General features: G+C 45.2%; 1 protein-coding gene across 5 annotated transcripts in view; it reads left to right on the forward strand.

Annotated features, from left to right (window-relative positions):
- The window catches only part of TMCC3 (transmembrane and coiled-coil domain family 3), a 272,769-nt gene that overhangs the window by 224,527 nt on the left and 24,692 nt on the right, over positions 1-23,550 (forward strand). The window contains exon 1 of one of the 5 annotated variants that reach the window (XM_005664256.3): positions 1,774-6,000. The exons of the other annotated variants lie outside the window; for them this stretch is intronic. The gene's annotated coding sequence lies outside the window, so the exon portion shown is untranslated. Of the gene's footprint in view, positions 1-1,773; positions 6,001-23,550 lie in introns of those variants that run through there. 5 annotated transcript variants of the gene reach the window in all.

Raw genomic sequence — 23,550 nt, forward strand, 5'->3', positions numbered from 1 at the left:
GAGGACTTTGAATCTTCTGCCCCTGATTGTAAGTGTGTGGGGCTGTGTTTGCTTTTCTATCAGCTGTGCCATTTTATATGTCTCCTCATCCTGAAATGGAAAGTGGAAGAACTTCGAGGGGCAGGTTGATAGATGTTAGACAGCCTTATAGCCATAGTTACTCTTTAAACCAGTGGCAGGTACATGACACGCCCTCTGCCTGCAGACCTCATTAGTCACTGACTTGTGGCCTCGTCATGGTGAATCAGAAACTTCACAAATACTCATGATAAACACAGTCATAAGGAATATTGGTATAAGGGGAAAGGATGAGCTCACTGGTTTCGGGTGTCCCAGCTATCGTTCATCAGCTGTTAAGTCCCTGGGAAAATTATTTACTCGCTTGGGCCTTGGCTTCCTTGTCTTAAAGTGAGTTTGGCCCAAATTGGTGTTTCCCAGACTTCCCTGTTTATAAGAATAAGCTGGTTCACCCGTTTAACACCCAGAGCTTTTGTTAGAGATTCTGAGTCACTGGGTCTGGGATGGGACAAGGACAGGAGAGGGCCCAGGTGATCTGACGGTCGTCGGAGGTTCAGGAAATACCAGACTAGCTCAGGAGCCGTCAGACTTTGTGGGAGGGAGGCCGGCGCCTGTCTGATCAGGTGATCGCAGCCACAGTTTGAGAAACACCAGTCTATGCTATGCAAGCTCCCTTCCAGCCCCAAAGATGGCTCTTCCGATGTCCCCCCTGACCCCACCTCAGACGTGAGCATCGGTGTGAGGGCCTCATGAGGTCTGCCTACAGCCAGGGCTGGCTCCAGACTCCCTGTCAGTGTTCGAAGAATCACTTGTTTTGAAATCTTGGAGTGGCGCAATAGTGAACACCTTTGTTCAGAGAATTTTTTCTATTCTATGGTGTGTGGTTTCCTTTGAATAAAACGTAGTGTTTGCTAAGCATAGTTATTTCTGGTGTGTATGAGGCAGGGTGGGCAATGTAGAAATTACCTGGAGAGCTTGTTAAAAAATATAGGACTAGACTCCCAGACCCAAAGATTCAGTAGTCCTATGTGGAGCTATGGAGCTTGAGCATCAGGTTTTTTTTGTTTTGTTCTGTTTTGTTTTTTTAAGTTGAAAGGTTTTTTTGTTTTTTAGGATTCTGACAAAAGTTGTAGCCTCCTCCCACTCTCACACCAATTTCTACGGTAAAACTAAGTCGAGTGTCAGCATGGATGTTTTGCACAAGGGAGATGGTTAAGTTGGTCCACATTGGATTATGGAAGACCACAACACAGAGAGCAGATGCTTTAGAGAAGGAAAAGCCTGATGTTCTGGAACTCTGAGACAAGGCTTTCTGAAGTGTAATGATGAGCGCATTCATTCCCTGCTGGAGCAGACACATCTCAATGTGTATCTGCTCTATGGAGTTTCTAGCTATGCCTCGTTCTATTTCCTGCCTAAGAGAGATTGAATAACATTGTTAAGTGTTTAGTAGGTCATCCACGGACTCCCAAATTATGAGGGTTCACTTCGTTTTCCTGTTGACTAAGTGCACTTAAAAAGTGCAAGTTTAGGAGTTCCCACTGTGGCTCAGCAGGTTAAGGACCTGACTAGTATCCATGAGGATGCCGGTTTGATCCCTGGCCTCGCTCAGTGTGTTGCCATGAGCTGTGGTGTAGGTCACAGGTGCGGCTTGGATCCAGTTTGGCTGTGGTTGTGGTGGATGCCAACAGCTGCAGCTCCAAGTCAGTCCCTAGCCTGGGAACTTCCACATGCCTGGGTGCAGCCCTTAAAAGCCAAAAAAAAAAAAAAAAAAGTGCAAGCTCATAGGGGAAAAAAAAAATCCCATAGTGCTAAAGAGCAAACGGAGGAAAACGAAGTCTCTTTCCAACTTCTCTTCCTCGTCCCCAGAGGTGAGCGCTGTTACGTTTCTTACGTATCTTTACAGAAACGTTTTCTGCACAAAACCTGTATGTCATCTGTTTCACACGTTTCCTAAGGATAATACAACTGAAGTTCCTTCTCAAGTGCTTTTGTCTCATGTTTGTTTTGCCTTGTAATACTGTACGCAGTATCTTTGTACATATTTTTTTTTCTGTAACCGTATATGGATAAATTTCTGAAAGCAAAATTGTTGGGTCAAAGGGCACGTGTCTTTTAAATAAGGACAGATGGGAACAAAATGTCCTTCCAAAGGGTTGTACCAATTAATGGGGGACATCTTTTATTTTCAGAAGGCTTTCCTGCCCTGGTTGATTCTGATGCAGCAGGTAGGCAACTAACTCTGCTTGTTTACTTGAAACCTGAGTCTCCAGGGCCTCCGGTCAAAGGAATTAAATGAGATACTTCATGAGAAAGAGAAGAATTTGAGAGGTATCTCGCTCAGGTGTTCAGAGAGAGAAGCAAGGGAGAAAGGCTTAGCAGAGGAAGTAGCTAATAACCTCGAATGTGCAAGGCGAGGGTTTAGGGTCGCACGAGGGCACAGAACCGGAACTGGGTTCCGAAGAAAGTCCGTCAGTCCTGGAGCAGGATGTGACCTTGAGACCGTCAGGCTCTCGATTACGGTAAACTGTGTCCTGGACCTGACCTGGTCCTGTCGTCGTCGTCGATGCCACAGGGCAGTTTTTGGTGAAGCGCTGGACTGATGCGATTCCCTTCATTTTAAACAACACCTCTAATATGAGTCACAGTGTCCTAGTTGGGGGTCTGTGTGTGTGTTACACAGTAATATTTAAATCGGAAGAGTTACATCTCCGTCGTCTCTCACCAAGAGGTGCGCGCATCTCCTTAGTGCAGGGCAGGAGCCAGGCCACATGGGATGTGCTGGTTTGGTGGTAGATGCCGTCTCTGCTGCCCATCTCTCGGCCTTCATTTTGCCTCCTAGTAGCAGCGAGATGGGAGGGGATCTTATTAGGCACACAGCAAATTGAGTTTATCCATGTCTGGCAAGTTCAAGTCCACTCAAGGCAGGAAGGAACTGAGGGCGGCTGTCTTGAAGCGGGGTCTCTATGTCAGGGAGGCGTCAGAGTCTCAGAGGCTGGCTGGAAAGGGCTGACCTGGTGCGTTGGGTGAATTTAAAGGGAGCCGTCCAGAGTCCAGACAATCCGAATGCAGCAGGAACCTCAGGGTCGGGCCTAGGCGTGTCAGGGAGAGGACACATTGCCCTAACTCAGCGCATAGGGACCAGAGTGCCCTCTGAAATGGGTCCGTGCTGGAGCCACACCACCTGGGGGCAGATTGAAGACACTGGGAAGTAAACCAGTCCCGGAGACCTTAGCTCTGAATTGGACCATTATCTTTGATCAGTGATTGAGCCAGACAACTGGAGAGCTTTGAGGCAATTGTAAAAGAAATCAATACTGGAAATTTAAGGGAATTTTTTGGGAAATATTTATGACCGAGACACAGAACACGAAGTAGGTATGTGGAGCTAGGCTGTCAGTGAAAGACTAGGAATATACGAAGCTACCAGGCAAAGATCAGGAAGCACCGAAGAGGTGATTGTGAATGTGTTTAGCAAGTAAGTTGGAGATGAAAGAAAATATCCGATGCCCAAAATATCTTTAGGCTAGAAAGGTAGCCATAAAAATGGGTGAGACAAGCTGGAGCCCAAATTTGAAGGCATAACTCGGAGACACATGAGCAAGCTTGACTATGTGGAGGTGAAATCTGTATGCCTTGGTGGTCAGTCAGATTTTTAAATCTTACGGTAGTTTTAAAATGAGCATTTTAGGAATTACAAATAGAAAAAAAGCAAAATGAGCCTAACAAAGTATGTATTTCTTTTATACGGAGCACACGATCGATTTAACATTTGGTTTAAGGCAAGATCCATTTGCTGGAATTTATTATTTAACATTTAATTTAAGACCTTTGCTCGAAGTGAGCCAGAGGATAGAGGCTCTGTAAATACTAGCTTCGGTAGACACGCTTCCTCTTAAGTACTACAGTATAGTTTTGTGCAAAGAATAAAGTGCTGTTCCTTTGATGAGGCTTTATTAGACCAACAAAATGTTCTTTCTTTTCCAACCCCCCTTTGCCCTTTTCTCCCCATCACACCCCCCCCAACACAGAGTTAAATCACATGACCACATAAACCACATAACCATTTTGAGATCTTGGCATTCGTTATTTAATGTCAAGAGCAGGCACCCCCTGGTCCCTTCGAATCATTCTGGCCTGAAAATATGACTTTCGGCAGTTCAAATATTTGAGAATCTCTTCGTACGAGGAAGGTCAGAAGGGACTCAAAGACGAGTGACTGGCAGCAAGAAAGATTGGAATCTCTTGCAGAGGTTAGTCCTCAAAATATTACAATAAAAAGCAGTATAGGATCACGAAAGGGCAAGAGGAAAAAAATGTTTAATATTTGTGTCTGGCCTGACATCAGGTTCTTGACTGATCTCATTAAATTCCAGGAGGAATTTCCTCAGATGAGACTGGAGTCTCAAAAAGGTTAATTTCCTTGACAGAGGTCATACAGCTGCTGAGTAGCAGAGCAGGGATTTGATGAGGTCTGCCTGACCCCGAAGTCCAAGCATCTTCCCAGGGCGCTGTCACCAGTGGACGCCTGTTCTGCAGCTTCAGCCCCGTCTCTCTTTGAGCTCCCCTCTGGACACCCGTGCTCACCTGTCCCACAGGAACCTCGAATTCGTTCTGTCTGGTGCTGAATATACCTCTGCTACCCCAGATCTCCTCCTCCTCCTGCCTCTTCTCAGTTGCCCGTCTCATGAATGATCTTTGGGCCAGAAGGAGTGAAAACAAAGGGTTTTCCTCGACTCCCCCTGTTCAACCCCACGTGTCCTTTTGATGCTGCCTCCTTTGTTATGCCTCAGACGCTGTCCTCTCTGTCCCCACGGCCACCCTGCATCCAGCCCCCAGCAGCTCTCGCCTTAGATCACGACAGCAGGCTCAGGACCCGTTCTAGTCTGCGTCTCTGCAGAAGTATGGAATGTGTAGAGATGCATTTTCCCTCCTGCTTTTTCAGAGGGACTTGTCTGACACAGGGATCTGATTATCCTAATCCCTTTAGCGGCTGCCACCTGTCTGTAAGATGAAATCTAAACACCTTAGCGTGATTTAGCTGGGGCTCTCAAGGTCTGATTCCTGTCTGCTGACCCAGTTCTTCTCCTGCCCTCTTTGCCATGCACAGTGCCCTCCCCAGCTTTCACTTTGCTGTCTGACTGAATCATTCAGAGCTCCCTTCCCAAAGCATCTTCTGACTGACAGGTGTCTGTCGTCCGGCCTCATCCCAGCCTCTCCTCCTCCCTCTCCCTAGGCTGCCCCTCCCAAGGGCTGTCTTGTAGCACCCCTGGCCCTCATCAGCGACTGTCATTGTTTCCCTTGCCACTAGCCTGCGGGGGTGCTCCTTTGCATGTCCAGCACGCCTCGCTGCGCCTGACACTCGAAGGCACCAGCGAGCATCTGTCTCATGAATGAAGCAACAGAGGAAAGTGTCTCCTGATTCCACTCCTTGCCCTTCCCCACGTGCCTCGGACCATTTACTGCTCGTCCTGCCTTCGTTCGTGTTGGGGCTTCCTGGGATCAGATCATTGCTTTGCACTGGCTCTGCTCGACCAGCGTTTGTTCAGTCAGGCCCATTTCCTCAGCAGTAAGCCGGGAGGAGCAGGCCAAGCATCCCTGAAGGCCCTTTCGCGCCCCCGGAGTTGTGTGATGACAGGGCTGGTTCGAGTCTGCCTCTCCGCAGAAGTATGGCTTGTGTAGCTTTTCCTCCTGGTAGCACAGAGCACCCTTTCGTCAGCACTGGGCTGAAAACAGGGTGTTATTGCTGGCCGTGGGATTGGTTTTCAGGGCAGGGCGGGGAGTTTCTCTGAGACAGACCTGGGAATACCCAGAGATACGTGAGCAGTGTCTCCAAAGTCCAGGCTGAGTCAGCCGCCGGAGCTGTTGGCAGGAGCAGTTAGAGCAGCCAGGCTGCCTGCTTCCGACTCCAGTGCCTCTCGGGCGGCAGGGTGAGCTGGTCGCCGATCCCGGGCTGCTCACCGATTTGTCCTGTGGCCTTTGGTAAGTCTCTTCTCCGGGTTCCCGGTTCCACCAGGCTGTGTCGGTGTGTGTTGTAGAAAAGTGTGGTAATTCCTAGCCTGTGACATACTCGAAAGAGATACAAGTAATTTGGGGGCTTTTAATAGCTGTCTACGCTTGCCCAAGTCCTTCTGTAATTTCAGTGGGTTTCCAGTTGCTTACACTTCTCAAGCTCCTAGTGAACACCACACTCCTAATCGTTGGGTCCTTTAAACCCGCAAATCCAAGACGTGTAATCTGAGGTGATCAAATACCTAGGTGAGAGTGTGCCGGCTGCCGCTTGGCAAAGGGCGGGTTCTCCTCCCACTTCCCTGTCAGTTGCAGAGTAAGCCTGGGTCTAACCGGCCTGAGCTGGAATCTGACTTTGTACTTTAACATCTGGTCTTTGGATAAGTGGACATCCCTTCTTGGAAACTTTAGACTCCATGAAGCCGACTGCGGGACAGGTGTGGGGTGGCGGCCGGAGGTTGGGAGGGGAAGCGTGGCCTGTGCATCTGAATCAAGGCTCCACCGACCATCCTCGGCCACTCCACGGCGGGGGGGGGGGGGGGTGGATGCCGGGCCCTCTGTGGGGTAGAGAAGGTTCCATTTCACCCGAGCTCTGCCTGTGAGACTGCTTGATCTCACGGAAAATCTGCATTCAGTTTGTGGCTGCGTGTGCACATCTGCGTCGCGGAAGACTTTGGGATATTGTTACTAGATAGGTGTAATCTATCCTTTCTTACACATCAAAGTATGTGAGCATATTCAGGTCATTTTTGCCCAGTTGGTTCTGTATCAAAATTTATCTAGAATGTCACAAAGGCAGGCTTATTTTTGATAATAATCCTAAGCCTTTAGAAACTAAAACGCTTGGGGAGGATGGCGAGGGGCGTAGAGAGTTGGAGGATCATTTGATCCTTTGCATCTTGGAGATTAAACTTTTGTTGTTTAAAAAAAAAAAAAATGGGATGGGAGTCCTCTGGTGGCTCAGTGGGTTAAGGATCCACCATTGCCATGTGTGTGGCATGGGTTCGATCCCTGGCCTGGGAACTTCTGCATGCCACGGATGCAGCCAAAAAAAAAAAAAAAAAAATTGGAGGGCCAGTTGTTGTAACAGCAGAGTATGTTTATAGCCCCACAGCATCATAAATGTGATGGTTTACAAGGATTGCTGTGCATGGCTTCAGTTGGAACGAAAGGGGGAAATTGCCTCTCAAATTGTTAGAGTACAGTTCATGAAACAACTGTAGCTGCCTTCTCTTTGAGGCTATGCAAAAGGGTTGTAGGAGGAGTTCCCATTGTGGCTCAGCAGGTTAAAAACCTGACTGGTGTCCGTGAGGATGTGGGTTCGGTCCGTGGCCTCATCCGGTGGGTTGGGGATCTGGTGTTGCTGCAGGTGGCTCAGATCCAGTGTTGCTGGCCATTAAAAAAAAAGGGGGGGAAAAAAGGTTCACTGAGGGTTTGGGATGGAAATGCTGTAAACATTTGGTTGTGATGATTGTTGTACACCTATAAATGTAATAAAATTCATTAAGTAATTAAAAAAAAGGGGTCGTAGGAATGGGTCTCTCCTCTCCAGCCACTGGTTGACAGGCTCTTCGGGTGAAACCAAACAACGCAATGTTGGCCAGCGCCTCCAGGCTCTTCCTCCTCTCCTCCTCCAGCCACTGAGGCTTTGTGTGGTTGCTTTAAGTGCAAACACGAGTTGTCTGCAGGCTGCCTGGTGGTTAACTTGTAGCCTGGGGGAAATTTGGGGTTCTCTCCTGACTGCATTCTTTACTCTCCTGGGTGAAGGATAATGAATGACCCGGGAGGCTAAGTCAGGACCTATTGCAGGGGGGCGCCCTGAGGGCCTTTGAAGCCAGGTCACAATTTTAGTAGGGCCTTAAATTTATGTTTTATCATTATCACCCGAAGAGTTAAGTAGAAACCCAGAGATAGAGCAATACGATTAAAAGACCATGTTATTCACCATGTAATTTAATCATACACACGTGCTCACATTTAGTGTATTTCACTGTATAATTTATTCCATAGTTTTCATTTTAAATATTTGTCAGTTGTAAAATATTACACGAAGAATATATTCCATTAAAAGAAAACAACAACAGGAAATACCCTGCACTTAAAACCCAGGGCAGGAAATCGAACTTGACCCTCCGACCTGATTCTGAATCCCTCCATCACAAGCCTCCTCGCCCAGGAGGTGCTGCTGTCCCAAGGCTTGTGTGAACAGTTCACGCCCTTGGTTTTTTCTCTACCATTTTCCTGCCTGTGTATTTATAGCCAAACAAGAGTTTGCCTGCATTTTCCTTTATAGAGTGGGATTCATACTGCATATGTCCTTAAACTTGCCACTTGTAAAATTTATCCATTTTTAACTCTGTTAGGGTCCATTTCATTCCCCTGTATACATGCACATAATGTATGTGTATTCATTCCCTTGCCTGCAGCACTTTGGGTTCTTTCTGAGTGGTTGTGGCTGTTGTTTTCTGTGGCAGACGTTGCTGCTGGGAATATTTGAGATGCACTCTCCTAACATGGGCATTTGTTCCTAGGACTGGAATTTCTGGGTCTCTAGATCATGTGTATGTTCAAATGTCAAACAGCTTTTAATGTTTTAAGAATTCATTAAATGTAAACATTTCAAATATATCTTAGAATCCAATGCCCTTGCTTCATTTAAAAATAAATTTTAGGAGTTCCCGTTGTGGCTCAGTGGTTAAGGAATCTGACTAGCATCCATGAGGCCGCAGGTTCGATCCCTGGCCTTGCTCAGTGGGTTAAGGATCCGGTGTTGCCATGAGCTGTGCTGTAGGTCACAGATGCAGCTCGGATCCCGAGTTGCTGTGGCTGTGGTGTGGGGCCAGCAGCTACCGCCCCGATTCAACCCCTAGCCTGGGAACCTCTCTATGCCTCAGATGCGGCCCCAAAAAAGCAAAAAATAAATAAGTAAACAAATTAATTAATTTACTCTAGAACTATCCAAAAATTTTAATGAAAGTAGTCCTGCCCTATTTTGGCTCCTAAGCAACTTTAAGCTTAAGGAGATAGCTTTAATGTTTTTAGTGGTTATTACAGAAACTGTTTTTGAAAGGAAAAAGCTACCTTGAGAACCTGAGAATCACAAGTAGAACAACCCTTGGGAGTCACGTGAGCCCCTTGCAGACCAGTACTGGGTGGACTCTGTGAGTCTCTTAGCCGCCGTGGTTGGGTTGAATACGTAGGTTGGCCCTCCGGATCCTCGGCGTGTGAAACTTGTGGATACTGTATTCATTGTTCTACACCATTTTACACGTGGCACTTGAGCATTTGTGGACTTTGGTACCCTTGGGGGCTCCTGGAACCATCCCTCAGGATGCCAGGAACGTACATACCTGTCACCCACTGCTACCGTGTGCATCTGTGGCCTCCTCAGTCAAAACCCTGTACGGAGGCATCATTGCCCACACAGGTAGATTCAACGCTGCGAGCATTAGGACACCGACTTCTCAATGGAAATGTGTCAGGAGGATTGGGCCCTTGAAGAGATGGTATTTTGTGAAGTTGTATAAAAGTGATGTAACATTAGTATACATTATGTTTATGGGGTTTTTATTTGAAAAGTTATAATGATGACTTGGTAATTCCAGCTTAGTTCTAGAACTTTATTTATTTTTTAAGAACTGCCTTTTAAGATGTCTTACTTCCTGGGGATATTAGATTTAAAAGCTCTCTTTTCAGTAGGGAATCTTTCCAAAAGGAATTGCATAAACTAAATCAAGTTAGTTTGAGTTGCAAAAATGCTTACTATACTGAATACTGAAGCTCGTTATTGTACTATCATTTGTAAAATCAGAGATCCTAAGAGGAAACAAAGCAGTGTCTTAAATGTGCTAATAAAATTTTGTTGGTATTTGAATATTAGTCTCTGCTTTGAGGATGTAGGCACTGGGGACTTTTTTAAAAAATATGAAAATAACAAGGTGGAAAAAACCAAACTATACCAAAAAAGAGAAAACAAAAAAGTATTTCTGTCCCCAGATTCCCAATCTTACTCCCCAAAGATAATTACCATCCACAATTTCTAAGACATCCTTCTAGAAATTGCTGCACAAGTAGAGTACACTTGTATTACATTTACATAAGCGCCATCACTGCCCTTCTTTTAAAGCACACATGAGCGTGTACTGTGCATATAACTCTGTATCTTTCTCCCTTAACAATTTAGCTTGGACGGCTTCCCATGGTAGCCCATTCAGATGCACCTCTGTTTTGGTGGCTGCATTGTTTTTTATTGTATGAGTTTTTTAAAGTGGTTCTCCGATAATTGATGTCTAAGCTGATTCCAGAACTGGAAACAGATAGTGGTGGTGATGGTGGTGCTGCAAGCCAGGCTGTCCTGTTAGAAGAAGCGATGATGAGGAAGACAAGGGGCCAGTTAGAAACACTGTCGTCTTCATTTCTGTTCTTTAAATCGCTTCATTTTTTCTTCTTGCCTGTTTTCATGTTTTTGGAGAACTATATGGAAGCTCAGAAGGACTGGTGCTTTATCTGCTTGCCTTTCTTTCCTTCGATCATTGTGATGGTGGAAGAGTTTGTGATATTTAAGGATCTGAGGGAAAGGCGTGTCACAATTTATGGGCTGAAGAACTGGTGGATTGCAGTTCCATTCTTTGCTTTTGCTCACGCAGCAGCACCCTATGGTAACGGGGGAATTATTTGCTACAACCTGATTAGCAAACCTTAAGATAATTCATCTGTTAGAATGTGAAAGAGTTTCATCATACAGAGCTTATCATGGCATTAATATTTTTGAAATAGCACATTCGTTGCCTATCCAGACACCACTTCCCTTCTCTTTCTACCTGGCTGGCAGAGCCAGTACCCACAGTAGAGGTGAAAATATTAGGTAGTTTCCACAGCCTCCCATGTGGCTGGTACCTGGACCTTTGACTCAGTCCTGGCCCAAGAGACCTAAGGAGAGTTTCTGGAAAGTATTTCCCTTCCTAACAAAATAGGAAAGAAGCAGTATAATCACCTCTAGCCAGAAATTGTCTCCACGTGATTCTTGAAACTGCAGTAGCTCACTTGGTTCCCTGAGAGAACACCCAAGTGTCCTGAAGATAGAGTGACGAAGAAGAGAGTGTGGTAGTGGAGAGAGCAGGGATCTTTAAGAACGGTTTTAAGCCACCAAATTAGCCCTGTCCCACTGGTCTTCTTAGACTGTAATATCGTAAGTGCCCCTATTATTGAACTTCTTTTACTTGGTTATTGAAATTATCCTAACCTGATATGGAATTAAAAAAAAAAAATTATTATTTTTTCTTTTTAGGGCTGCACCTGCAGCAGATAGAAGTTCCCAGGCTAGGAGGTGCAGCTGCCAGCCTCCGCCACAGCCATAGACACAGATCTGAGCTGTGTCTGTGACCTACACCACAGCTCACCACAACACCGGATCTTTAACCCACTGAGTAGGGCCTGGGATCGAACCCACATCTTCACGGGTACTAGTCGGGTTGTTACCGCTGAACCACCATTGGGACTTCGTGATGTGGAATCTTATCCACAGGAAATCCTATCAAAGTACAGAACAGCTCCGTTACTGACTTCTGAGTGCCTGCTGTGTTCACGAGGCAATGTGAGCCTGTGGGCTTGCAAAAAAAAAAAGGGAAGAAAAGAATAAGAAAGCTGATAATACGAGGCAGTAAAGGCTTTAGTGCAACCACAGGGCCTCAGAACAGCAGCAGGGGTTCTGAGGAAGCACTGATTTCTAGATCGAAGGTGATGCTTTTGTGTAGAAGAGGTTGAGTCAGACGCTGAAGGAACCCCAAGGTTTTGGTAAGAAGAGATTTGGGGGTGGTATTCCAGGAAGTCTGAGGTTTTAGAAAGAACATAGGCTGTGGAATCAGACCTGAGCTCAAGCTTCGGCTCATCCCTCAGTAGTTTGTGACCTTGTCAGAATCTTTGATTTCTTTGCTACTCAGCACGATAGGCTAAACACAACTTGTAGCATTGGCGTGGAGATTAGAGGCAGAATAGGTCAAGCGTCTGTCGTGCGGATGGGCACGTGGCAGGCGCCAAGGAGATGGGGGGGGGTGCATGTAGTGGGGGGCCCTTGAGCAAGGGTGAGGCGAGTTAGTAGAAGTGATCTGGGCGTGTTGTTCTTGATCGAGCCAGAGATCGTTTGGATCAAGCCATCTGGTCTGGGTAAGAGGATGTGTGTACCCTCCTCTATACAAGGTAGGTGACTGATGAGGACCGACCGCGTAGCACAGTCTTCTCTAATGACCTGTGTGGGGAAGGAACCTGGAAAGGACTGCGTATGTGTGTATGTAGAACTGAATCACTGTTGTATACCTGAAACTAACACAACAGTGTGAGTCAGCTCTACTCCAATAACCTTTTTCCTTTTTTTTCTTTTGAGGGCTGCACTCTTGGCATATGGAAGATCCCAGGCTAGGGGTTGAATCAGAGCTACATCTGTCCGTCTGCGTCACAGCCACAGCAACGCAGAATCCGAGCCGCGTCTGCGACCCACACCACAGCTCACGGCAACACTGGATCCTCAACCCACTGAGCAAGGCCGGGGATGGAACCCGCAACCTCATGGTTCCTAGTCGGATTCGTTTCCATTGTGCCACAGTGGGAACTCCATGTTTATTTTATTTTATTTTTTTAAAGAGGGTGTGGATACAAAGTCTGAAAAGAGGTTTGGGTCAAAACAGGGAGGACTTTGACTTTTGCACCTTATGGAGTTTGGCCTCCCCGTGGCTGACCTGTGTTGCCCGTTGACAGGGGAAGCTTGGCCACAGTGAGATGAGGTCATTTCAGGGGTCCAGATATGCAGTATGGAGGCCTAAACCATGCAGGGTTCAGGTGTTGGCGAGAACAGCAAGAAAGAACGAGAGCCCTTAGTAAGTAAAGTACGAAGCAAAAGGGAGGAAAGACTCAGCAGTGAGTCCCCCAAACTGAATGCCTGTCAGTCGTTCAGTGTGAAATTCAGAACATACGCGTGTGCTTTCAGAAAATCATATCCTAGGTTGGGACAAGAACGTTTGGCAAGACTGATTGAATTTTCATGAAAGATGTTATGTAAGTGGAAAATCAATGATAATGCCCAAATCTGCTTGTCATTTTAATTCTTGCCTAATTACGTTTGTCCCTTTCCCACTGTTCATATGTAAAGTTTAGTTACTTTGAAGGATACTCCCCTTAGTCAAGGAAATATACCCTTGCCTCTGATTAGATATGATTGAACACTTTGAGGCAGTCCTGTAACATGTAGTCACTAGCTGTTGACTACATGTTAATCCAGGATGAGACGCCCTTAAGCAACGTGTCTCTGACCCAGGGATTACGGTAATTGCAGATGTATGTACAGTTGCCTTACTAATAAAAAATCAGTGGAGGGAACCTCTACGGTAATGATTGACATCCCAGACATCATCAAGGATAGAAATCCAAGAACCTTCAGCTCATCAAAGTCAGGGTGACGTTTCATAATGTTCTTGGTGGGTGAATCCTGAACAGATGGTCCTCTGACATTGTGGAATGCCGGTTGAGGTAGGCGAACTGAGTGGAATTGGTTGGACTCTTAGTGTGCAGTTAGCAGCCCTTGGAGTTTTATTAAGTTTGTCAACTTTCCCCATGTAAGGCAAAAGAAAGCCCCATCATTCCTCTGTCTTAGGGAAGCAGACATCCGTACAGCCTCTTAAGAAAGGCATTCTTCCATTTGGACATAGAGTTCCTGGGTTTTCCAATGGTAATTCTGCACAGGCAGTTCTGTAATAAGCTAGAAACAGGTGTCCTGTCTGAGAGTCCTGCCATCTCTTTGGGAAGTTAGGGCTCGAAGCCATTTGGCTACAGTTCCAGTAAAGAGATAAAAAGCATCTGTCGTCCAAACTTTCCCAGCCTATCTTTTATTCTTCACATGCTTCCCTCCCCTTTGCTAATCTCATTTGGATGTTTAGTTTTTTTCTGACAGAATTTGAGTCATAGTAGTCCTACTGTGCTGCTTTCCTCCGCTCAGAACAATCTGAGATGATTTCTGTGACGATGGCCTAGAGGGGGAGAATATTACTGATCGGCAAAAGGCATACATTGGAGGACTTCTTATTTCAAGCCCTAAGTAAAAGACAAAAGGAATTCCACACTTCAAGGAAGTTATTTTAATTGTTGCCTTTTCTTTCATTTTAGATAAAAATTTTGTCTTTTGTAATCTGGCACACCCTCTGATACAGCAACACCAGTGTGGGAGTTCCTGTTGTGGTTCAGCAGGTTACAAACCCGACTAGTATCCATGAGGATGCTGGTTCGATCCCTGGCTTCCCTCAGTGGGTTAAGTAGCCGGTGTTGCTGCCAGCTGTGGCTGTGGCATAGGTCAGGATGCAGCTGTGGCTGCAGCCCCAATTGGACCACTAGACTGGGAACTTCCATATACTACAAATGTGGCCCTAAAAAGCTAAATAAATAAATAATCAATCAGTCAGTCAGTCGCAGAGTGTTGTGGTAATTAGTTTGTTGAGCATTTCAGGTCCCTTGAAAAGAGATGAGTAGAGATGGAATCACCAGTTATGTATTTCTGAGGCAAAATGCTTGATTTTCTGTCATGTCGTGGATACTATTATTTTTTGGCGAGAATTCAGCCATCTATCCTTGATGATTTTTTTTGAACTGTAGATCTGGCTGCCTGATCCCTGCACCCGAGGCCCCTTCGGTGTTGGTACGCAGCACGCTGTGGGTACTGGCACATAGCGAGGAAATCTCTCAAATGCAGCCATGAGTCCTCATGCGACTCTGCATAGTACATGAACCGCATTTGGAATCCTTGTGTCCGGTGTAGTCCTAGTTCGGTGTTTTTAAAAAATTAATAAGGGTCTAAGCAGCATCTGTATATAAGGGGGGGTTGTGGGTGGTTTCCCCCCTACTCGTTTTATTATTTCAACTTTTCTATTTCTCAGTATTTTATTTTTATGATTAAAAAATTCCCCACCTACTTAAAAAACCGTGGCCTCCCCTCGGCTGCACGATACAGTGTCGTGTCTAGCATGGTTTTCTAGACCTTGCCACGGGCTGACTGCCTGTGTTCTTCAGAGTTTCATGCCCCCTCCCTGTAGAAATATCTTCCCTGTACCTCTTTTCTGACCCCAGCCTTCGATGAAGCCCTCACTCAAAATGACCCATTTTGTTGTGCTGAGTTCTGGACGCTCGAAGAAATTTTTCGTTTCCTAAATATTCTACTTTTCGCCTCTGTGGACACACCTGTGCTCCTTGCCCAGCTCTCTTGGCTGATTTTTGAGCCTCTTCTAAGTACAAGTCAAATACCGTCATCTTTGAAGGTGTCTCTATGAAGCCATCCGATGACTTACTGCCACTTCTTTGTTTCCTAAAACTCGTGACATTTCTCTCCAGTTGCATGGTTCTCCCAGCCCCAGCAGCGAGCTCCTAGGATAGAGTTTATCATATTCATTCCTCTGACTCCAGTGCTTTCGGCATACTGTCTGGATCACAAAAATGCCCGGGAAAACATTTTTGAAGTGGATGTTCTGTGTCTTAGGGGGCCTGGTTTAGAACCTAAATTCATCAGTTCTGTTAACTGTCATAAAAGCAGTTGGGTCTGAGTGAGGAAGCCCTAACTTGGTGTGCTTTTCGTTAAATCTAGCCTCTTTGAGAAACAGTGACTTTCTAAATAACTCTTAGGTAATGAACCAGGTCATTTGCAGTCTGCATCCATGTGGTATTGAGGGTTTTGCTGCATTTTGCAAAATGTAAGATTAAATGTCTTTGTGTCTAAATCCGATGTATTTAGTTATGCCGTAGATACCAGTGCCTTGCTAGCATACCATACAGATGTCTACTCTTGTGTTTCCTACATTTGTTCTTCTGTGTTCTGCTACGGAAAACAAATATTTATTAGATAGTGTCATGAAAATTTTAGCAACTTTAAACATGTTAAAGAGCTGACAAAATACCGTGTGACTTGACACACCATCCAAATTAAGTTCTTTTCCTGTTAGATTTGAAGAATAAAGTAGTCATTCTGACAGCTCCTCTATTTTCATTTTCTACATATATGTGTGTATATATGTACACATTTACACTTTCGAGGATTAATTAGCAGGAATGTGAATGTACAGCTGGATGCTTTTTCCCTCCGTGTGCCCCTTATAACCGTCACCTGCCTCAACAGTCTCAGCCCCCAGACTCCCTTGTGCCACCTTCTGGCAGATCACTCTCCCTCCTCCTGCTTCCTCACTGTTCTGACCTCCTCTCCCTGGCATCCTAGACCACGTCCCTTTCTGTATGTGGTTTCGTTCATTAAGTATGACATTGTGAGATTCAGCTATGTTGTGTGCTAATAATTACTCATTCTTTTTACTTACGGTGTATTATTTTTAGCTACTTTTTGCTTAATTTCCCTTTTGGTGAGCAAGATGGCTACATGGAAGGGTAAATGGTCACTGTGTGTTGACTGGCATGTGGAGAGGGCTGCCAGCTCCATCAGACCCAGCGTAACAGAATTGTCAAGAAGGAGAGCTGCAAAGGCTTAGGGGTGGCAGGGTTCCTTCACTTCGATTTCTCAACGAGGAACGGAACGGAAGCGTCAACCGGATCCCAGGCCCTGCATTGATCTAGTCCAGGTTTCTTCCTGAGGGCAAGGTACCGTGTCACCATTTCAGCCTGATCATGCGAGCGATCCCAGGCAACAGGAAAGCAGGACTGCGACTGGAGTCGTTTGGAAAAATCCATAATCAGTGAGATTTCCTATGTTGCCCCATAAATGGTGAGAATTTCAGTTATCGGGAAACTTCTTTCACTCATCTCTAATACGTCCTTCTCTGTGTCAGTTGAATCAAGGCATCGCTGACTGTTGGAAAGTATTCTTTCTTCAGAACCGATGCTTGGAGGAGACGGGAGGGGCGCGTTTTAGCCTGTGCGCGTGTTTATTATGACAGGTTCCGTTTCAATGCATTGTCTTGAGCTTTTGCCCTTCCCAGATATTGTTCTTTTAAAGCCTTGATGAAAACCTCAAAGATTATTCTTAGGGTGAGAAGTCCTGGAGCAAATTCAAATTCTATGATCCCCGCAAGTAAAAAACAAGTCCTTCATTTTATACCTTCCTGCTAAAGTAGTAGTGATTTGTAGAAAGTTCCATAGAAAGAATTTTTTTTCATAGAAAAGATTTCAAAGGAGAGATTAATAGACTCATAGTAGTGGTAGATTGAATCCCTTATTGTCCTAATTGCCAGGAAGTAACCGCAGAACATTCCTCAGTATGTTAGAGCCCCCTTAAATACAATCAGTAAGCATAGAAACAAGCGGCTTATCTTTTTCTTAATTAAAAAACACTTTTTCAAACAGGATTGAAACTCCTTAGTTGGTTTTAAAGTATTTTGAGTGGATAGAAACTATCATTTTATATTTTTAGATGAAAAAAGCCTACTCACTGTGTTACACAGATTCAGGCATTAAACATGTCACATTTGCTTTGTGTCTGCAGGTACGTATGTAATCATTTTCAAAGTAAGTTACGTAGAGACACCAGGGTACGTTGTTTCTGATATGTTTCTAAAAACAAGAAGTTTTTCTGTATAATAAAATTAACATACCTGGAGTTCTCATTGTGGCACAGCGTCTTGGGATCAGCGGTGTCTTGGGCACACTGAGATGCAGGTTCGATGCCCAGCCTGGTACAGTGGGTTAAGGATCCAGTGTTGCCACAGTTGGAGCATAGGGCACAACTGCAGCCCAGATCTGATCCTTGGCCTGAGAACTCCGTATGCCATGGGGTGGCCAAAAAAGAAAAAAAAAAAAAAATTAACATACCTAGCAAAATTTAATTTCGTAATATGCAGATCTCTAAAAAAGGGACCAACCATGTTTATTAAAATACAGTTGCATGTATTAAAGATGAGTATTTCATAAAAGTTGTGTGTCACTTATGTGTTTGTCTGTATGCACACCTATATATGTAGTGGTACTTATGTATTTCTCACTGTGGGTGTCATTCAGAATTGGGAACACACTGCTTTATAGCACAGGGCAGATGGCTATAAATAAGTATTTGCTACCAGCAATACTGCTGTTCTGTGCTGAACATTGTATGGCATCTAAAAAGTATGGAGTTCTCATCATGGCACAGTGGAAACCAATCTGACTAGTATCCATGAGGATGCAGGTTCGATCCCTGGCCTCGCTCAGTGGGTTAAGGATCTGAAGTTGCGGGGAGCTGTGGTGTAGGTCGCCGATGCGGCTCAGATGTGGCGTTGCTGTGGCTGTGGTGTAGGCCAGTGGCTCCAGCTCCGATTAGAACCCTAGCCTGGCAACCTCCATATGCTGCAGGCGCAGCCCTACAAAGACCAAAAACATAATAAATAAATAAGAGTGAACCTCATAGTCCCCTAAAAATCAAAGAAGGAAGATAAAAATGTATGGAGCCCACTCACCGGTGTAAATAAGAGCCAAAATGGATCAAGAAGGATAGGAAGTGACATGGGCCTCATGCAAGAGCGGCAATGATGGTTTTATTGTGGTTTAAAAAAAAAAGTACAGAAATGTGTTCTGTGTACTGTGGCTGAGCTCTGTCTGGTGGGTGGTTGGGAGAAAGGAGGAGGGATCGGAGAGTGGGAACGGGAAAAAGTACTCGGGTGCAGTACCCGCAGGAGGAAGAACCACTGCACATCTTGAGCAGCTCGTTGTCAGGTGATGAAAACAGAAGTTGAGAAAATCAGCGTAATGACTCTAGGGACGGATTGAAGGAGTTCAGTGCAACCCGGTTAAACCATCGTCCTTTGTCCAGGTGAGGTCGGGAGTGAGGGGCTGGATTCAGCTGGATGGACTTGGACGTGGCAAGGAAGTGTCAATCTAGAGAGAAAGTGCTAGACGAAGAAATAACAGAATTTGGTGGCAGTTCGAATAAGGGATGAAGGAAAGAGAACCTGGGTAAAAATTAGAGAATGAAGCCAGTGATAGATAACATTATGGAATTAACTACAGCCTGATTGAAAAAAAAAAAAATCCCACGCTTTATCTCTAAAGACAACCTTACATGACACAATACATTCAAGAAGCTACTTAGGAGCCTTTTTAGAGAGAGTAGCGAGTTACAGTCATTGGATAACCTTTTTTTAATACAGTTTCCCCTTGTTTTGCTTAAAGACTTAAAGATGAGAAATGTTAGACATCTGTCTTTAGGGTCTTAATTTAGACTTCTGGTTTTACTGAAAATAGCAACATAGATGACTCATGACACGTATTAAAAAATGAAGGACCGGATATTGAGATTTAGCATTTCAGGCATTTGAGGTACTGAACCTTTTTAAAAGTCAGATGAGGAGTTCCCGTCATGGCACAGTGGTAATGAATCTGACTAGGAACCATGAGGTTGCAGGTTCGGTCCCTGCCCTTGCTCAGTGGGTTAACGATCCGGCGTTGCCGTGAGCTGTGGTGTAGGTCGCAGACGCGGCTTGGATCCAGCGTTGCTGTGGCTCTGGCGTAGGCTGGTGGCTACAGCTCCGATTAGACCCCTAGCCTGGGAACCTCCGTATGCCGTGGGAGCGGCCCAAGAAATAGCAAAAAGACAAAAAAAAAAAAAAAAAAAAAAAAAAAAAAAGTCAGATGAAACCATTCAAATACCAGGTCGTCTGCTTTGGGGTTGACAGGCATTTTTTTTTAAAGTGTCAGCTTCACTGTTCAGGGTCACTGAAACTTGTTCCTTAAGGCACCTCCTGGTGTGAGAGTGAGAGTGAGACCTCTTCTCACTCTCAGATGAGGCCAGATGCATGTGCAACACAAGCAGATTCTGTTTGGGGAGGGGGCAGCGGGCAGCATCTACTGGAAGAGCTTAGTCATGGCAACAGCAGCACCATTGTTCTGGGCTCTGGACTTTTCTGAAGTTTCCACCTGTTGTGGGGTGTGTTGTGGATAATGCACGGTAGCTTACACCCAGAGCACTTACTCTGTATGCGCCCCTCTTCCAAGCACTTCGTAACTGTTAATGCATTTAATCCTCAAGGTCATCCTGTGAAGCCAATGCCTGCCCCCACTTTGAAGATGAGGAAACTGAGGCATAGAGAGAGAGTAACTACTTGCCCAAGGTGATGGGATGGATGTTACAGAGCTGGGATTTGAACCTGCATAGTCTGGCTCTGAATCTGTGCTTCTAGACCACTCACTCACGCTACCCCCGTGACATGGGTAACGTTTGTTTGGAATCGGGGCTTTCCTGTGAATCCGAGCTGACTGGTTGCTGCAAGTGTTGTGAGTGGCCCTCGAAGGCTATGCTCTCGGTTTGGAAATACAGTCAGCCCAAATATAGACTTGGATTCGAAGAAGGGTCGTGGTATGGTGTTTATCTTAAAAACCACAATCCACAGTGCAGTTCATTTCTTTGCAGTTTCCTTCCTTCCAGATTACAAAACAATGAGTTCCTAGAGGACTATTGTCCATCGGAAACATGACTCTCTGTGCATGTGAGCTGCTGTGCGGCGGGAGAGGGAAGCCTTCTCTCATCTGCATCTTGGCCGTCGAGCCTTTAATGACTGGTATCCACAAGGGCCTTGGCCAGAAGAGGGAGTTGATGTAGCAGCTGGCATGGCTCCCTGACTCAGAGAATCATCTTTAGTGGTTAAAACAGAAGCAACCTAGATTTTTTTTTATGACACACGGTATTTGGGGATTTAAGTTGGTTTGTTGTCTTACTTATTAAATGTCAAATCGGGAACATCGCCAGTAATTGCCTTGTGGCACCAAGAACTGGCTAAAGCCGTCGGTTGGTATTCCCTCTCCTGGTTTCTCTGCCATACGTATTTTTACTCTGTAATATTTAGTGGTAACACAGTGATTTAAGTGAACTCAATTTTAGGGGTTCTAGGGGTCATGGGAAACATAGTCCCATCAGGAAAGAGGCTGGTATGTGCAGCAGGCTTGGCTCTCAGGAAAAGGCGGAGATGTTACCAGAGCCCAGACCTTGGAGCCAGCGAGACTCACAGCCCTGCTACAGGCTCGCTTTATGACTTCACAGAAATCACGGATGTTTCTCACCTGTGATATGGGAATAATTGTTTTAATCTCAGAGTCTGTTTGGTTTCTTTCTTTCTTTTTTTATTTTATGGCCTCGCCCATGACGTACAGATGTTCCCAGACCAGGGTTTGAATCTGAGCTATAGCCTATGCCTCATGTGCTGCAACACCGGATCTTTTTAACCCACTGCGCAAGGCCGGGGATTGAACCCTCACCTCCACAAGAACCCTGAGCCACTGCAGTCAGATTCTTAACCCACTCTGCCATGATGGGAACTCCCTAATCTCAGATTCTTAAAAGGAAAAAATAACGTATGAGAAGCACTTAGGAAATGGTATGATGCGTGGTGAGTCCTTAGTAACTAACAGTTTCTGCTTTGACGATAAATTTGAACTGTCTTGCCAAAGTCCTGCCCTCTCCTGGACCATTCTGCTTGAGGCCTGCTTTTGACCTTTAAACAAGTCATTGCCTTCTTGGGCTTTGGAAGATAAAAGGACTTCTTTATGTTTGTGTTCCTGTTCTATGGAATGGTGGTTTCCTAAGGGACAGAGAACTACAGTCGGCCCTTGGTATCCGTGGGGCACTGGTTCCAGGACCTGCCTTGGATACCAGAATCTTTGGTTGCTCAAGACCCCCAGTCACCACCCCTTCCACACCCACAGGTTCAGCCAGCCCTGGATTGTGTAGTACTGTAGTATTGATTGAAAAAAAAAAAAAAATCTGTGTCTGTGCACCTGCATGGTTGAAACCCATGTTGTTCAGGGGTCTCCTGTACCCTGGATAATTGTGCTGGTGCATTGGATAATTGTTCTTTGAAGTTTTTAATTTAATGCAGTGCAAGACTGCTTCCTTATATGCTGCCACTAATAAAGATGGAGTTAAAACACGGATATGTTCGAAGGAGCAGGCACCTAGCTCTCTGCAATTGTTAGGACGGTATCCGCAGGGGAAGGGTCCCTTAGGGACGAAGAGGGTGCACCTGCATATTCTGTACCTTGTGGGTCTTGATGTATCTAGCATTTGATAATTGGTCGCCTGTGTTCGACCTGGAGCAGCAAAGAGCCATGAGACACATGAGTCTCCTGAGTATTTGATCTCTTTCATGACTCAAAAGCCATTAACAGCCACAGACCAGCATGTCTTGAAGGGAATCCAGCACCACCTCCGCTGCAGGTTCTTCTGGATCTCCTTGCAAACAGCCGAGAGGCTGTAAACATGTGGGACAACTGGCTGCTCCAGTTGGCTGTTTGCCCACCGTTGATTCATGCAGCAGATAACAAGGTCCCATTGAAGAAGGAATGTAGGTCAGGACACAGGTGGCTTAGGAGACCTTCCCTCCCCTCCAGGCCCCAAGACAGTGGGGAACAAATGTAACACAGATGCTTACCACACCTGGAGAAGAAGTGCTCGCAAAGAGAAACATGCACCTTTGGAGCAGAGCACGGAGCAAGCTGGGCATGGGAATGGGGAGGCTTTGTGGAAGAGACAGTGTTTGGATGGGCCCTTGCAGGTAGATGGGGATGGTGCTATGGGAGGCCGTGCTGGGGTGAGAACTAGCAGGTACTTCACATGGAGAGGCAGGGACGTGTGTGAAGCCTTCGGGGGATTGTTGGACTGATGGAATGAATGCAGCGAAGCTTGGAAGCTGTAGACCTCCATACAGATCTTGTTTCTGTGTCCGATTAGCTGTAACCACAATTTATTTGATGGCTCCTCACTTCCAAATCTCTAAAGTGTAGCTAATGGCACCTGCTTCATGGAGCTGCGGGGATTAAATGAGAGGCATATCCAGCTCCCGCCTTACTCTAGCGCTTGTGTGTAGATGTGCTAACAGCAGCATTACGGGTGCGTCTGCTGGTACAGGCTAAGATAGGACCTGGTCAAGAGAATTTTAAATTCTTTGCTAAAAAGTTCACCCTTTAGGGGAACTTTAAAGGTTTTTGAGCAATATCCTGTCATCAACCATAATGGAAAAGAGAATAATTGCATCTCTTTGCTATACAGCAGAAATTAACCCAACATTGTAAATCAACTACAATAAAATAAATGTTCTAAAAAAGGTTTCTGAGAAGGAACAAGACATGATTTGTTTTATCTTTTTAAAAGATAATTTTATTCAGCCCAAGGAAGTCAGTTTTTATATTGCTTGTCATCATTTGAAAGTCCAACACAGCTCCAAAGCAAGATTGTTTTTCCATACTAAATAAATGCCAAAATGTTAATTGAATGCACTTTTCATGGACATTAAAGCTTTTTTTTTTCCTCTGTAAATGTAATGCTGTTTATAATTTTGGCAGAACTAAAAGCAGCTTTTATTTCGAATTGCTCTTTGGTGATAATGCTGCTGGCTTACATTTGACACAATAAAATTACCCTAAGAAAATGACTTCAGTATTGCAAAGGGGGAAAAAACTAATCTAGATCACTTTTCCTTTACTCTCTCAAAACTTAGGTTATTTCTAGGCCCAGTCTGAACGCTAGTAATATTCTCAATCGTTTGTAATAGAACTCTCTACCAAAAATCATCTAGTGTGTCTTCCTAGCCC

This window comes from Sus scrofa, chromosome 5, assembly GCF_000003025.6.
Source record: "Sus scrofa isolate TJ Tabasco breed Duroc chromosome 5, Sscrofa11.1, whole genome shotgun sequence".
NCBI lineage: Eukaryota > Metazoa > Chordata > Mammalia > Artiodactyla > Suidae > Sus > Sus scrofa.